The 15,015-nt window shown below is 36.3% G+C and overlaps 1 pseudogene; it reads right to left on the reverse strand.

Moving 5' to 3' along the window:
- Window positions 1-1,251: 1,251 nt before the first annotated feature.
- Window positions 1,252-14,182, reverse strand: LOC147291591 (mediator of RNA polymerase II transcription subunit 15a-like; annotated as a pseudogene).
- Between the last annotated feature and the right edge of the window lie 833 nt (window positions 14,183-15,015).

Raw genomic sequence — 15,015 nt, forward strand, 5'->3', positions numbered from 1 at the left:
AAATTTGTCACGCGATCAACCTAGCTTTTGACCTCCACGTCAAGGCCTATGTCAATCACCACACTAAAACAGAAAACACTAAACGTAAGGGGGCACTAGTGTGGTACCGGCCAAAGACCCTACAACGCTCATGTCAATAATCACACCTTTTTTTAGAATATTCTAAAGAACTAGAGTTGTACATCTTACATGAGGGCCAGCATACTTTATTTATAGTGATTATGGCCAAGGGTCTCATAGTCCTTGTTCAATTAGGGTTCCTGCTGCGTAAGTCTTAACTTAGAATAGGCCACGATTTCTTGTCAAAGTATAACACGCCTCCTTCTAGGCTAACTCTCATGTAAGCTAGGCCTTCTATCCAAGAAGCCCATCCTCTCCACCCTAGTCGCCTACGAACCTCACCACCTGGGACCTTATGGGTCCCTAAGTGCAATCCTGGGCCGACACCAGTACTGGATCATCTCCAGAGTGCCTCCCTTAGGTGTAGGCCTCCAAAACTCCCCTACAACGAAGCCCTAAGCCTAGGTCATTAGGGCTTGAGCCTTCCATTAGTGCCGAGGCTAACGCACGTTCAATGCACCAAGGTCTCGAGCCTTTATGATATCGAGCGCTCAGATGCATGAGTACCAACTCATGGTTTATTACAGACTACTAACCATGTCTAAGTTGTGGCTAAGCTAGCCTCGCCTTTCTTGGTCACCAAAAGGCCTTGGTCCCTTTGGGTCTCGAGCCCATGCTTGGGTCTCGCTCCATCCACTAAACCTTTCGGGTTTCTAGTCTCTTGGGTCTTTTTCTTAGTCTATTTCTAGGAAAACAACTATCTAAAAATCATTCAAGCCTCGTCATTTCCATTTCTACGACGTGTAGTTCTACTCGATCAATATGCGTATCAACATAGGTGAAAACAAAGATTTTAGTTTTCAAAGGGCCTTATGGACATCCAAATTTATACAATAAGCACATACCATACTGTATGCCAGTTACCATCATCTGCCACAGAACATGTTGCATATCAATAGGAACTTCTGAACAGGTTTTGTATACGTGCAAAAGGATTCAAGCAACATTGAGAAGTGAAGGTTTTTACTAGAGAAAAGAAAAGAGTTGTTTGTCGTCTTTTCTTCTCTCAAGGGGGATATTTATATTTGTTCACCGTTTTCATACAAGAAAACTTGTCTAAATACATACCTACAAGTCAGGCCTAATTTATATGGATGGAGATAATCAACTGCCTAATTACATGCCCAGAATTTACATTTCAACAAGACAGTCTTCCCAGGTTCCATACTTTGAACTGAAGTTTCCTCCCCCATTTTGCCGTGCATATTCTGAGATAGCATCCCGAGCACAAATAGCCCATGCCTTGACAATCTCCCCAAGTGAAAAGGGTTCCATCAGGTGCCGGAGGGAGATACCGAGCTTTGACTTTACCTTCGCTGAAAGATCTTCTAGCTCATCACTGCAAGAGCAACAAGGGGGACAAGTGGATTATACTAAAGGAAAAATAGTAACGAGACAAGTAAATTAATCCTCATGTGCAGGAAAAGCTAGAGCAAGAAATAAATGACCATTATAAGTTTATTAATTATTATAAAGTACTACTTTGTGATTCATGTTAAACGCAATTGCTTTTGAATGAGTTTTTTTTTTTTTGCAAAAGCATTTTAATGAGTTGACATTCAGTAATGAGACAACATGAGACAACATAAGCACAACATCCATCTCACATCAATTGAAGAGGAAAACCCCTCTTTGATCTCTCCTTCCTTGTTCTTATTATTCCAAAATAAGAACTTCTTGGATGATGAAAACACATCAGTGACTATAAACTCAAAGAAATATTTGAAATTTGATGCTGAATTAAAAAATGGGCATTCATAGTAGACGTACACAGTATTGAGAGTACATAGGAATCAAGTTGAACAAGATTCAATCAAGCCGGGAGTCGCCCAGAGTGAAAGAAAAAGTACACAGAAAACTATATTACAACATTCTTCTGAACAATAAGAACATAAAAAGCATGCCAAATATTTAGGTGTAAAACTTCGGGTTCATTCTAATAGATGCTGTATATCCATAACGGGTTATAGTTACTTCAGGTTGTAAAATGATGTCTAAATTAAAAGACAAAGCAAAAGGCCCATTGTCTCACCTGACTTCCACTGTCAAATTGTCTAGAAATATAGGAGAGCACAACGGATAATTTTCAGGAACAAGCAGTCGCAAAGGCTGGATTGGAAACTACATTGCCATGAAACAAAAAGTCAATACAGGAATAGAAAAGTCACCCATGTGGTTTCTGAATCACATTTGGACCAATGTGTTTTAAAACGCACCATTTGAGCTGAAACCTGCTCTGACATCAGATCAGGACTTATGGCCACAGCAATGAAGGAGCACCTGACAATGGTTCCTTTACCACCTTTAATTGGAGGTGAGGCTACTGTTGGAGGGGTTTCTTCATCAATGATATCTAGTACAGTGTCTATTAGTTTCTGGTTGATTGCTGTAATTTCTTCTAGGAGGGTTTGATTCTCCTGCAACATGTAAATGTAATACAAAGATTATAACTATAAGGATCTGGAGGCATACTGTGACCCAAATTTTTAAGATGGAAGCTAATTTTCAATTTTTCATATTCTTTTTTATTTATACTGACCTAAGAGTTTAAAGATAAGACTTGCTCCAATTCAACCCTATGGAACCTTACTTTAAGAGATGTACAAAAGCTAAGGATAGCACACCACAATTCAATGACAACATCAAATAATGCCTTTAAGCGAGAATACAGATCTAATAAGTATAGTGATAGTTGAAGATCACTAATAGTAACCAGAGTCTCTTCTTTTCAGCATTTTTCTTTTTCACATTCAATTACGTATATCTTGGCACATTTAAAGCTAATAGATTAATTCAAGTAGTATAAAGAAGTAATTGCAAATGCATTGCAACTTTGTAAATGATGTTAACATTACTCTCATGGAAATTTAAACCACAAATAAATTATTCTTTCAGATAAACTACAGTAATTCCATGATTTCAAAGGATAAACCAAAAAAAGGTCTGACTATCTTAATCTTTTTATGAATAATGTAGGTTAAGCTATGGGCTCCCGTTACTAAAATAAACGAATGAATGAATGATTAAATTGTATCTAAGATATGACTCAGGAGGGTTTTCCCAATACAAATAGAAATTTGAGATATGACTAGAGATCCCCTGTCATAGAAGTCAGACAGTTGTTGAAAATGAAAGAAAAAAATGGAAGACAAAACTTCAGTATTTGGGTCCTTGTGTAGCAAACTAAGAGGGTGAGGATCTTGTTCTTGAATCAGATGGCATAGCAAGAAAAACATATTTTATAAAAACCAAAAGGATTACAATGATAGTTGCTCAACTGCATTGATGTTCTGTTGCTGAGAACAGCATCCATGACATTAATGTTATCATCGGATATAATTATTAGTTTTGAACAATTACAAAATCCTATTAAAGCAGCATCATACATATACTAAAATAAAAAAAGCAGCATCGATCATACCTCAACCCTGGGCCTCTTGATATGAGATAGTGCAGTTGGCTCCAAGTCAAGTTTCTCCATATCACTTAACTGTGGTAAGCTTTCACCAATACTGCCAGTTGCTGAAGCAACACCATTAATTGGCAGTGTACTTCTGCAGCGCTTCACCTGCAAATGATAATCGGCCACCAAATCCACAGCAATCGCAGCTCTAGATCGCCTAACTGGTAATGATCCTGATATCCTATCAGTTGTACGCACTACTGAACCAATGTCCAAAACAGAAGCACTTAGTGCTTTAGATGACATTGAATTCACCTGCAATGGGGCAAGGATAATAATATTTCATCTTCTATATCTCAGTTTTCATGTAATGCAGAAAATCCAATACTTTGTGAACAATCAAAGAGGAAGTTCAATCATTTCCAACTAACCACTTCAATTAAGCGCTGAATAGAATGCACAGAAGCACTCAACTCATCAGAAATTAATGTGGACGTATTACAATGAATGTCATTATTGGACTCTTCAAGAATGGGTGAGGTACAAATCCCAGGAGTGCTGATGACAACTGATGATGGGGCTTCTGGTGCACCATATACTTGTCGATCTATTCCCAGCATTTGAAAAGGACAAAGTATCAGAAATAGGTTTCTCAGAAACCCCTGGCATAGGCAATGAAGCCAAGGGCGCCAAAGTAGAAATTTTAATAGAGGGTGAGTTTATTGGATAGAATGGGGCTCTACCTTTTGTAAGAGGCCTTGGCATATTTTTCTTGTCAATCTGAGAAGAATATTGAGGAACTTGTTGACAGGAAGAAATCGGAATTTTGGGCATAGCATTAGGAAATGCAGCTCCAGATTGCAACCTTACCGGCTGGTGATGCTGCTGCAGTATTTTCTGTTTTGGTTGCACTAGTTGCTCCTGCATCTTGTGCGTTTGAAGTTCTTGCTTTGGGCTTGGAGTCTGTGCATCCTGCTGTTCTTTAGTTTGTTTCAGGTGCATGCCATGAAGTGTACTAAAGCTTGACTCAAGAGGATTTACATTTGACTGTTGTCCATGTACATGATTTCGCAACAATAAGGTCTTAACATTTGGTTGTTGGGGACTGCTTGTAGAAACTTTTATGGATCCCGGGCTAACCTGCTGCACTAAGTTCAATGAATTTTCTTGTTCTGAATCTTGCTCAGTCAAATTCTTTTTCAAATATGTCATGTCATGCTCCAGGGTTGGAGGCTCAGATAGAGGCCTAGAATCATTCACCACGTTTGTCACATTGCTCCGCTGCATTGTTGCAGAACGCTGTAAGTTCACTAACGACAGCTGTGGCTTCTTTTCATCTTTGTGAGTCTGAACTTGAGGAGTTTGAGAATGAAGTTGCACAGATTGACGCATATAGTGCACATCAGAAGAAGGTTGTCCATGCTGCAGTGAGGGAACAGGCTTTCCCCGTCCATATGTGTGAAGAACAAATACAATACTCTTCTCAAGTGCACCCAGCTTCTCCTCATAATCAAGCGTAATTTTACTTTTGGGCACATTTAAATTTCTAATGAGGTTAATCAAAATATTCTTCGATGCTTTAATTTTCTCGATATTGCCTCTTTGTGGATGTTGAGGGACAGAATTGAGCTGGAAAAAATTAAGAGGTATTTTAAAGATAACACCAGAAATTAGTCATGTATAAAAGTTAAATGTAAGAACAAAGCGTTACATCTCGTGTTGAATAGATTGGGCAGACAACTTGAAGAAGTGAAGTGATAACTTACCTGCTGGAGCATATAGTGTATCTTTTGAAGCATATTCTTCAGTGGTGTTAAAAACTTGCTTTTTAAACTTTCAACCTGCAGAGTAAAATTTGAAATAGTGATCAGTGACAGCCTGAAATCTTTAATTGTCTATGCAACCATGGGTACATAGTAATTTTACTGACATAATTAGAAAACAGAACTTATCAGTCCTTTATAGTTGATTGACATATATAATAAATGTTGATACAATATTTAATAATTACAACACAGACAAACACACACGCAGTAACAGGATGAAAAGATTTTTGTATATGACATATAATCTAGCAAAATAATAATAAGAAAAGAAGTCAAAATTTTGTAAGAAAGTAAGTTAAAATTTGAAAATGTATTAAGAAAAAAATAGACTCCAGTTGTTTCACAAAAGGCAAAAAAGTTTAAGTCGAGAAAAGAACATATATATAGTTTCTGCCTTCTGGGATGCTTGGCAATTGAAAAAAAATAGAAATCATAAAATTCTTAGGTTTGATTTTTGCACACTGGTGACAAGTAGGTCACATAGCAACACTATAGTAATACCTGCAGTTTCCCATGAAAAGGTGAGACTCAAAAAAGTTCTGATTCAACCAAGGAACAATTATTTCTCTTTCACCAAAATGCATATAACCTCAATTTCCCATGACCCCAAAATAAAACCTGCTAGTTAAACCAAAGTTCTACAGTTTAAATCATTCATGACTGAGTACTGCTAAAAATACATTATCTTAACTAGAAATTTCCGATGTGTAAGATGTCAAGATGTCAACTCATTCAGAGCATATTCAAACTCGGGTTAGAACGAACAGGGTTAACCCCTTAAAAGTTTTTTTTTTTAAGTTTCTGGTAGGTTAAGTCTATGTCCCTCCCTCTTTTCGAAAAAAGAAAAAAAATTGTTCAGTCAATCATGTAAAGGCCCATTACCTAAACTTACACTGAACAACTATCAAAATAAGATTCATAGCCCACAACTACAATTATGGTCTATTCCCAACAATTAGAGAAAGTACCAAATCCACTTGACTCGAGATATTTAAATAAAAGAAAAATATAAACAAAATAAAAAATAATATCATAACAATGGAAATAAATGGAATATCTTAGACTAAAAACTTCATTAAGGTTGTCACTGGTAGGTATAGCTTAGGGTTTCAAAAAGGACATTTCTTACTTTACCAATCCAGTGCTACTGCACAAGTAGATTAAGTGGAAATAAATGGCAGAACTGAATAAGTTATTTCTACTTATATATCATATTAAGTAATCAATCGCTCTTACAACTTGTATCTTCATAGCACTACCCAAATAGAAGTAGAAAAAACAGTCACCATAAATTCTCAAAACATGAGAGAGAGAGAGAGAGGGAGGGAGAAAGAGAGATAGTACCTTCCGGTAGACCTCCTCTTGCCAATTGTCTAAATGTGAAATCTGTTTCTCAAATGTGGAAGTTAGTGTTCCTATTAAACAAGTATACAAAACATGCAATCACAAGTCAATTGACAAACTACAAAAGTGGTGGTAATGTGTAATTCGATAAACTATCTTCAACAAGATGAACAGATATCCCAAGAAGTGAACCTTTCTTTGTACAAACTCTGACAAAGAATAATCAAGGTAAAAGTCCAACTTCCATAGAATTCCAGAAAATGACAATGATTTCCATTTAAAAAAAAAAAAAGGATGTATTTAAGATATTTTTACTGCCCATACATACACTTCCTAGAAGCTATCTAATACAGTCATATAGATTTCATATTTTGTAAATGAAGCAGTCAAAAGTTTCATAATATACTGCAACAACTGCAACAGAAAAGAAATTATTGCACTGATAAAAGATATGAGAATCCAAAAGAAAAAAGCTGCAAGAGATAAGAGACTTCTGGGCTTCATAATGAAGAGAAAGTCATGTCAATCAATAGATAATGAAGCCAATCAAGATAAGGAAGAGAAAAGAGGCAGTCAGGCTTTCAATATTTATGACATTTGTACTTGGCAATTGGTTTTATAGGAGAACATACTCATGTATTTCCTGTTTATTATGTTGTGTTGGGAACTTTTACTGAAATTTGGCATAAGACTTGAGAAAAGAGCAAAAGTGTCCAACCATGTCCAACTCTCGTTGAACACTTTTAAACACAATCACCTACATTTTTACCAAAACACATACAGAATAAAGCAGGTAGCATGCACTTTTTTTAAAGAACCTGCCAAAGAATTACTATTTTTGTCATTGTGTTACTCTTGAGGTTCATCACATGACATATTTGTGCAAGGAGGTATTTGATGACTCTAAAGGAGACGAGGTGATTCACTTATGGGAAAGGGTTTGATTTTGGGCATCCCTATGGGCATCTGTTTCTTCAGAATTCAGAGTCTTATTTTTCTGCTGTAATTGCTAATTGGGAAGCAGCAGTGGTAAAGTGGTTATAGTTTTTAGATGCTTTTGTTGAGGGGTTATAGTCCAATAGCTGTTGTAGTTTTGTTATAGCTTTCTAGCAGTTGCAGTGTTTTCTATTGTATTTTACTGTGGACTCATTGTCCACTGTTCTGTAGTCTTTCATTTGTCTAATGAAAGGTTTTGTTTCTCATCAAAAAAAACAAAAAACATGGCAATATGTGCGTTTGAGTTTGTGTCTGCATGTCTTATTAAAAAAAAAAAGATTTGCAAAGAAACAAATAACTGTGTCCCCTATCTACATTTTATGAGTTGGAATGCATGTGGAACAATTTTTTCTAAAAGATTGCTAGACTACAACTTAACCCATAAGCTAAGTTGCTTGAGAATGAGCCAATAATGTATATCCTTTTTTTTTTTTTTTTTGATAAGAAACATATTTCATTAGGAAGGAAGGCAAAGGTGCTATGGTCTTGTGGAGTGATGGCAGTAGTTTGGGTACTATGGTGGGAGAGAAATAGAAGAATTTTTGAAGATTTTAAGGGGGACAATGTGGAGTCTTCTTGGGAGAAAGTTAGATTCTGAGCTTCTTTATGGTTGTCCATTTCACCAGCTTTCAGAGAGTTATCAGCTTCGTTGTTTTTATTGGATTGGAAAGCTGCAGTTGGGTAGGAGGGTTATGGGTTTTGAGGGAGTTGATGCTGTTTGAGTGTTTGTGTGCTTAAGTTTTTCCTGTGCGTTTAAGTTTTTGGGGGTGGTTGGTTGGTCTGCTGTTTGTTAATTTTGGTGGACATCTTGTCCACTTTTCTTTCCTTTTGTACTTCTGTTCCTTTAATAAATTTCGTTTCTTATAAATAAATAATAATAATAATGGCGTATATTACAGCAGACAAGATGTGCACTATCCTAACAGATCCTAGATAACAAGCTCTAGAATGTAATAAAAGCCAGCAGACAGTACATCAATGTAGCATAATCAACATGAACCAGGCTCTAAGACCCAACAGCCTTCCAATTAGATATAATGACAGAAAAAGAGAAGTCCCTGAACTCTGGAGAGACTGACACCCATAATGATGCCCAAAACCAGACTCTTTCCCACAAATTATCCACCTATTTCCCCCTAACATCATTAGATATCTATCCAAACTACACAAAAGACAGCCACCAAGACATACCTCCCCACCACACCTCTCTTCTTCCCTCCCAAAAACTGATATCTCTCAGACAGCAAAGCAGCACAAGCAGCTGGAATCACCCAACCCAACCCACCATCCATTAACAGCCTCCAGCATAATGATAACGAAATTGACAGTGTAGAAGAAGATGTTCCAAATTTTCAGCCTCACTTCTACACATGATGACCAATGAGGTGATAGACAAAAAGGTCATCTCTTCTGAACCATATAACAAGTCTTCGACCTTCCATAAGAAATAATCCAAGTAAGCACTTAGGCAGTATTTTAGCCTTCCAGATTACATGAGAGGGGGAAAATGCGAAAGAGAAGAATCATCCATTAATTCCGTTGAATATAATTAGCATGAAAGTAACCCAGAAGACTCCAACCTCCACACTCTCTTATTCAAAGGGACCCAAAAAAAATTTTGAAGACATGGCAGTAACAAGGTTAATTCTCCCACCTCTTGATCGTTTAGATTCCTCCGGAACCCAAAATCTCAGCTCAAAGGTATAGAAGAGGAATCTACTCACAATCTTGTAATAGCAGAATCATGCACTTGACACAACCTGTATAGACAAGGAAAAAGAGTTCAGAAAGTTGTTTCCTCAACCCAACACCATTCCCAAAACCTTCCCCATTCCCATTCCCCACCTCAAACTGACAATAAGAACAAACTTAATGAAGGACTTGAGAAATATCCTTCCAAGGGCATCAACTCGACCCTCTAGTCATAATTTTGGAATCTCAACCATTCTCATGCAACTCATATTTGCTTTTGATGAAAGCATACCAAAGGAATTCCCTCTCTAATGGAAACTTCCACAACCATTTACCAAGCATAGCCTCATTTTTCTTCACCAAATTCCCTACCCCTAAACCTTTGTCCTTCCCACAAGAATTCCTCATAAATTTCTCCAGCCTTTGAGCCAACACCTTTGGGAATCCAACAGCTAAAGGTAATAATTAAATTGGTAAACGGGAAAGACTGATTAAATTAGTGTCAACCTCAATACTTCATAGGCCATCTCTATACCTTTTCCATCACAAGATCCCAAAAAATGATTGCCTATGGATTGCCCCGAGTGGCAAACCCATACTTCATAGGCCCTCCACATTTGGGTTATTATCTAATAAACTCTTTCCTAGAACTGTTGAGTGTTTTTTTTTTTTTTTAGGTTACAGTTAACAACATAAGGCATCCGGCCAGATATACATCTCTAGACATGTTTGATTTGACGAACAATCCTTCCCCTTTACAGGAAGCATTATGGAAAATATATAATCTATATAGCTGAGGAAAAAGATACTTGAGGGCTGACTACACCACACAACACTCTTCCCAAAACCTCACCCACTCTCCATTACCAACCCCAAACCGACAAAAAGTAACAAAGGAAGGAAGACCTTGAGAGATGTCTTTCCAAGGACATAGACTTGAACCTCTAATCACAATATTGGAGTCTCAATCATTTTTCATGCAAGCCATATTTATTTCTAATGACAGCATGCCAAAGAGACTCACTCTCATGTTGAAACTTGAAACCACCACAACCATTTTCTGAGAAGAGCTTGTTTGTTTTCCAGTTAATAAAGTATCCATTTATTTTCCAAAAACAAAAAGTTAAAAACCAAGTTAGAACTTAATACTATTTTATTAACAAACTACATATTTTTTTTAACTAATTTAGATTATTGAGTTCAATTTAGAACTAGCCTCCAGCACATCAGAGGTTTCCTACACATCCCCAATAAGACCACAAAAATTGGCAACTCAATCCTAATTCATTAGAAATGCGCAAATCTGTCTAAGTACAAATGATCAATAATGTATCTTGGAAGGTGTTTGTACTTATTTTCTTTTAGTTAATAAATATACTTTTTCTGCTAAATTACATGATTCGTTTTATTTACCTGATGTTTGACATGTTTGCTGCTGATCCTGTTCTGATGGATTTGACAGCTGCTGCATCTTCTCTGGCTGTGATTGAGAAATTAGTTGCCTCTCAAGAGACTGTGGCTGTGATTGTTTCCCTTGATTTGGCAGCAAATCTGAAGCAGTTTGTCCAGTCTCCCCTTGCATGCCTGAACTAGAGCATTGTGTGCCAAGAAGCTGCATAGAAATACTGTTTCTTTGGCCCAATTGATCATGACGTGCAATTGAAAGATTTATTTTCTGTCCCAGAAACTGCTGTTGTGCATTATTCTGCTGGCATGGTATCCTTTGCTGTTTCTGCTGCAAGTCATGGACACCATTTGATTGTTCATTTAAATGATTCTGTTTGATATTAGTTGCAGTCAACTTTGTCCCTATCACATGTGGTTGCTTCTGTGATTGCATTAATAGATGCTCTGGAATTGATGATACATTTTGATGAATATCAGGAGCCTCTTGTGATTTATTTGCTTGCCTAAAGGCTGTGTGCGGATAATTCTCAATCGCAGATTGTGATGGCTGTTCAAAAGAAGATATCTGATCCTGCCGAAGATCAGAAAGTGGAGCAACATGCATCTTACAAGATCGTAAGAAAGGAGTTTGCATGACAGATTGTTGAGAGGTCTGTTTCTGAGTAGGTTTTAAGAGTTTCTCCTGGTGGTGTTGGTGGTGCTGAAGTTGTTTTTGCTGGGTTATACATGAGGGTGCAATATTTTCCTGCTTAAACTGCTTGCGAAGATGAGGATTTAGTTGCTCATGGTTCTGCTGAGTATCAATGTGGGGTGAATGTTGTCTTCCTTGCTCCTCTCTCAAATTATTGGCAGAAACATTGAAAGATGTCCCATGCCCTGATGAATTCCTTACCGACTTTTGCGAATTACCTAAGATACTCTGTGAATTGGGATTTTCATTAGCAATATTTGGCAAGGGAACCTGAGCTGAAACTCTGACAATGGGCCGTGCAGGTGCTAAGATAGCAGAAACTCCAGCGGATGCAATGTTATTTGGAATGTTAGGCAATGAATGTTGTTCACGTGCTTGAGATTGATCAGTGGATTGAACAGCAATTGATTGACCTTGATTACCAACTTGGGGATGGAATACCATTAGATGTTATTCAACAAAATAATAAGATGAAGTATTAGAATTTAGTTAAAGAATACAGGAAAGATAGGCAAGTATTACTTCACAACACAATGATACCAGCATTTGAAGATTTTACAACATTTGGACATTCTTTGAAAGCGAGTAAGTTGGAATGATTTGCTAACAATTTAGTATGGATATAACAAACAACAAGTGAAGTGTATTGACTAAATGAAAGCTTTCTGATTCGCTAGTCAAACATGTTAGAATATAAAATAATTGTTGGCCAACATCTAAAAAACTTATTCCTTGGAGAATACTGATGGACCAACAAAATTTATCATGGTATCAAAGTAGTAGATCCTGAATTAGAATTATTTTAACTATAACCTCCCAGTATAAGTTAAGTTTCTTATGTTTGACCTTCTAATGATGGGAAAATGCCCACATGTGAGGAGTTTTGGAATATAAAATAACTAAAGTCAAGACCCCAAGAGCATAAGCTTTTGAGAATAATGGTAAACCAACAAAATATATCAATATAAATAGTTTTCTGCTACTATTATAAAAAATGGTATGAAAAATGAGGAAAGGAAATGACAAGATGAAAGAGGGAGAGAGAGGGAGGGGGGGGGGGGGGGGGGAGAGAGAGAAGAGAAGAGAGAGTGTTAGAATATAAAAGAATTATTGGCCCACGTCCTAAGAGCATAAGCTTTTGAGAATAATGGCAAACAAAAAAATTAATTATTATATATTTTTCCGTCACTATAGTAAAATTGGTATGACAAATGAGGAAAGAAAATGACATGACGGGGAAGGAAGAGAGAGAGAGAGAGAAAGAGAGAGAGGAGATTACTAAAGAAGATTGGATGTCACAAGCTTCCAGTGCAAGCATGGAGCTATCTTAAATGCTCGAAGAAAACCTTTGTAGCTAGCGAAGATATATAAAACAGTTTTCTGTTTATTTTGCTTCCCTCAAAAAAACCAAGAACAGTTTTCTGTTTTAGATTAAAAAAAACTAAAAAAATATCAAATTGAATGTAGCCAGAAAATATATGATATCATACTTTATGTATCCCGTAAAGACATATAAAACAATTGAACAAGCTAAAATTACATAAAATTCTGAAAGACTCCAAATTTAACGAAATATAAAGTCTAAACATAATTTTCCTTTCTTTAAAAAAACAAGGAAAGTGTACATAAGGCATTTCAACAGTCAACTCTAGAAAGTACAAGTTAAAGAAGTTGATATTGTAACACTGAATAATTTAATTTTTCATATTAATGTCTTTACCTGGATTTGAGCTGTTGAGACCAGAGTAGGGAGGGTTTGATGATGAAGAACTAGGCACAACATTTGGACGAAATCCCTCTGTCATCTTCCTTAGGTATTCCTTCTAAAAACAAATAACAAATACTTATTTCATACTGATCCAGAAAGCACATTCAATCACAACGTCATGTATTAAATCAGCTTAAAGAAAAATAGGACGTTAGTGAACTGCAATGACTTATCTTCTAAAACTTAGCCAGTCAAAAAATATCAGAATAATTAAAAGGAGGCTGTTGAGGTCCAAGAGGGGACTATTAAAAAAAGAATTAGAAATAAATGCTTGAGAATAAAGGCATCTCATAACTTAAGGTACCTGGTCTCTGGCAGCCATATAAGCCTTTTCCTCAAGCTTTACAGCAATGTTCTTAAGTTCAGATGTATGCCCTTCGGAACAGGGAAAACGCTTCCTTAAGGTATCTGCACTGCATGAGAAATTGTTCCAAAGTCAGAAATTACTGGCCATGCTAGTTCAAGAAGTTTTCAAATGTAACGTTTTAGTAAACCAACTAGAAGTCTTTAGCATATTTAACATTCACACCTATAAGATGCTCGCCTAGCTTGGCTTACAAAATCCCTATCTCAATCAGAAGTTACATTAAAATACTTCCTTTGTAGGCTTGCCAATCAGCCATGCTGATGCTCATCCAAGCTCAGCCCAAGTAGAATTCTCGTAAAGCTTAGCATGTCTGATTGAATTCTTTTTCTTTTATTTTGAAAGTAATTAATGAAGTCCAAAGGGAGCACATATTATGAAAAGAAGCATTATACCAATACAAAATTGAAATAACAAAACAGAATCTCATAACTAATGAAGACAAGGAACATCCTTAATGTGGAATTCAAATGGTGTTTTGATATAAATAATGCTATGCAACTTACATCTTATTCACAATTTTTTCTCGTGCATTTGCAGAAAATCCAATTCTCCAATCAACAGCTTCCATTTGATTTCAGCTTGAGTAAGTCTTTAATAATCAGTACCTATCAACTTTAGTGGACAACAGGACATTGTGTGAGGTCTAAAGCAACACAAAGAACTTCAAAAACAATGACATTTAAAAGAAAAAATGAAGAGGGTGGAAATACAAGAAATAAGGAGAGAGAAAAAATCTTCAATAGAACCCCCTCCCAAATGGCAATGTAGAATGAATACATGTTCTTGTCTCTGTTACAGACACTTTCAGTCCTTATCTATTTCCGGTAAATAAAACCAGATACAAACAGAATCCAGAAGAAGCATCTCCAATGACTATGATGGAAAAAAAAAAGAAGAGTAAATTAAACAAATTCACTCACATCCACTCAACCAAATCATACTAATAAGAGTACCATACTTAGCAGAGACAAGTACCAGATTTACTTTCTATACATTATGAGAAAAAAAACAGCAGAAACTGGTCATGCATAAAATCAGGGAGGGATTTATAGTATTTTTTATTTGTAAAAAAAAAAAAATCTTGAGATATGTCTGACTTATGAATACAGATCCTCTACTTATGTTTTCCATGTTGATATTATATTTATGTCCAAAACTACAGGTTTTCATTTAATTGTCTTTCCAATATAAATTTTTTTACAAGAAACAATTTTATTAGTTCTCATCAAAAGTACATACATAGTGAAAAAGAAGTCCACCAAAAAGCACACATCACACTACAGAAAACTACCGCTGTACATAGAGGCCTATCAACTACAATCAGACAAATACTTTGCACTGCCTTAGAATTAGACCACTGCAGCTCTCCAATTAGAAAACATCATTGAGAACAAAGAGTCA

Source organism: Dryas octopetala, chromosome 3 (genome assembly GCF_963921425.1).
Source record: "Dryas octopetala chromosome 3, drDryOcto1.1, whole genome shotgun sequence".
Classification (NCBI taxonomy): domain Eukaryota; kingdom Viridiplantae; phylum Streptophyta; class Magnoliopsida; order Rosales; family Rosaceae; genus Dryas; species Dryas octopetala.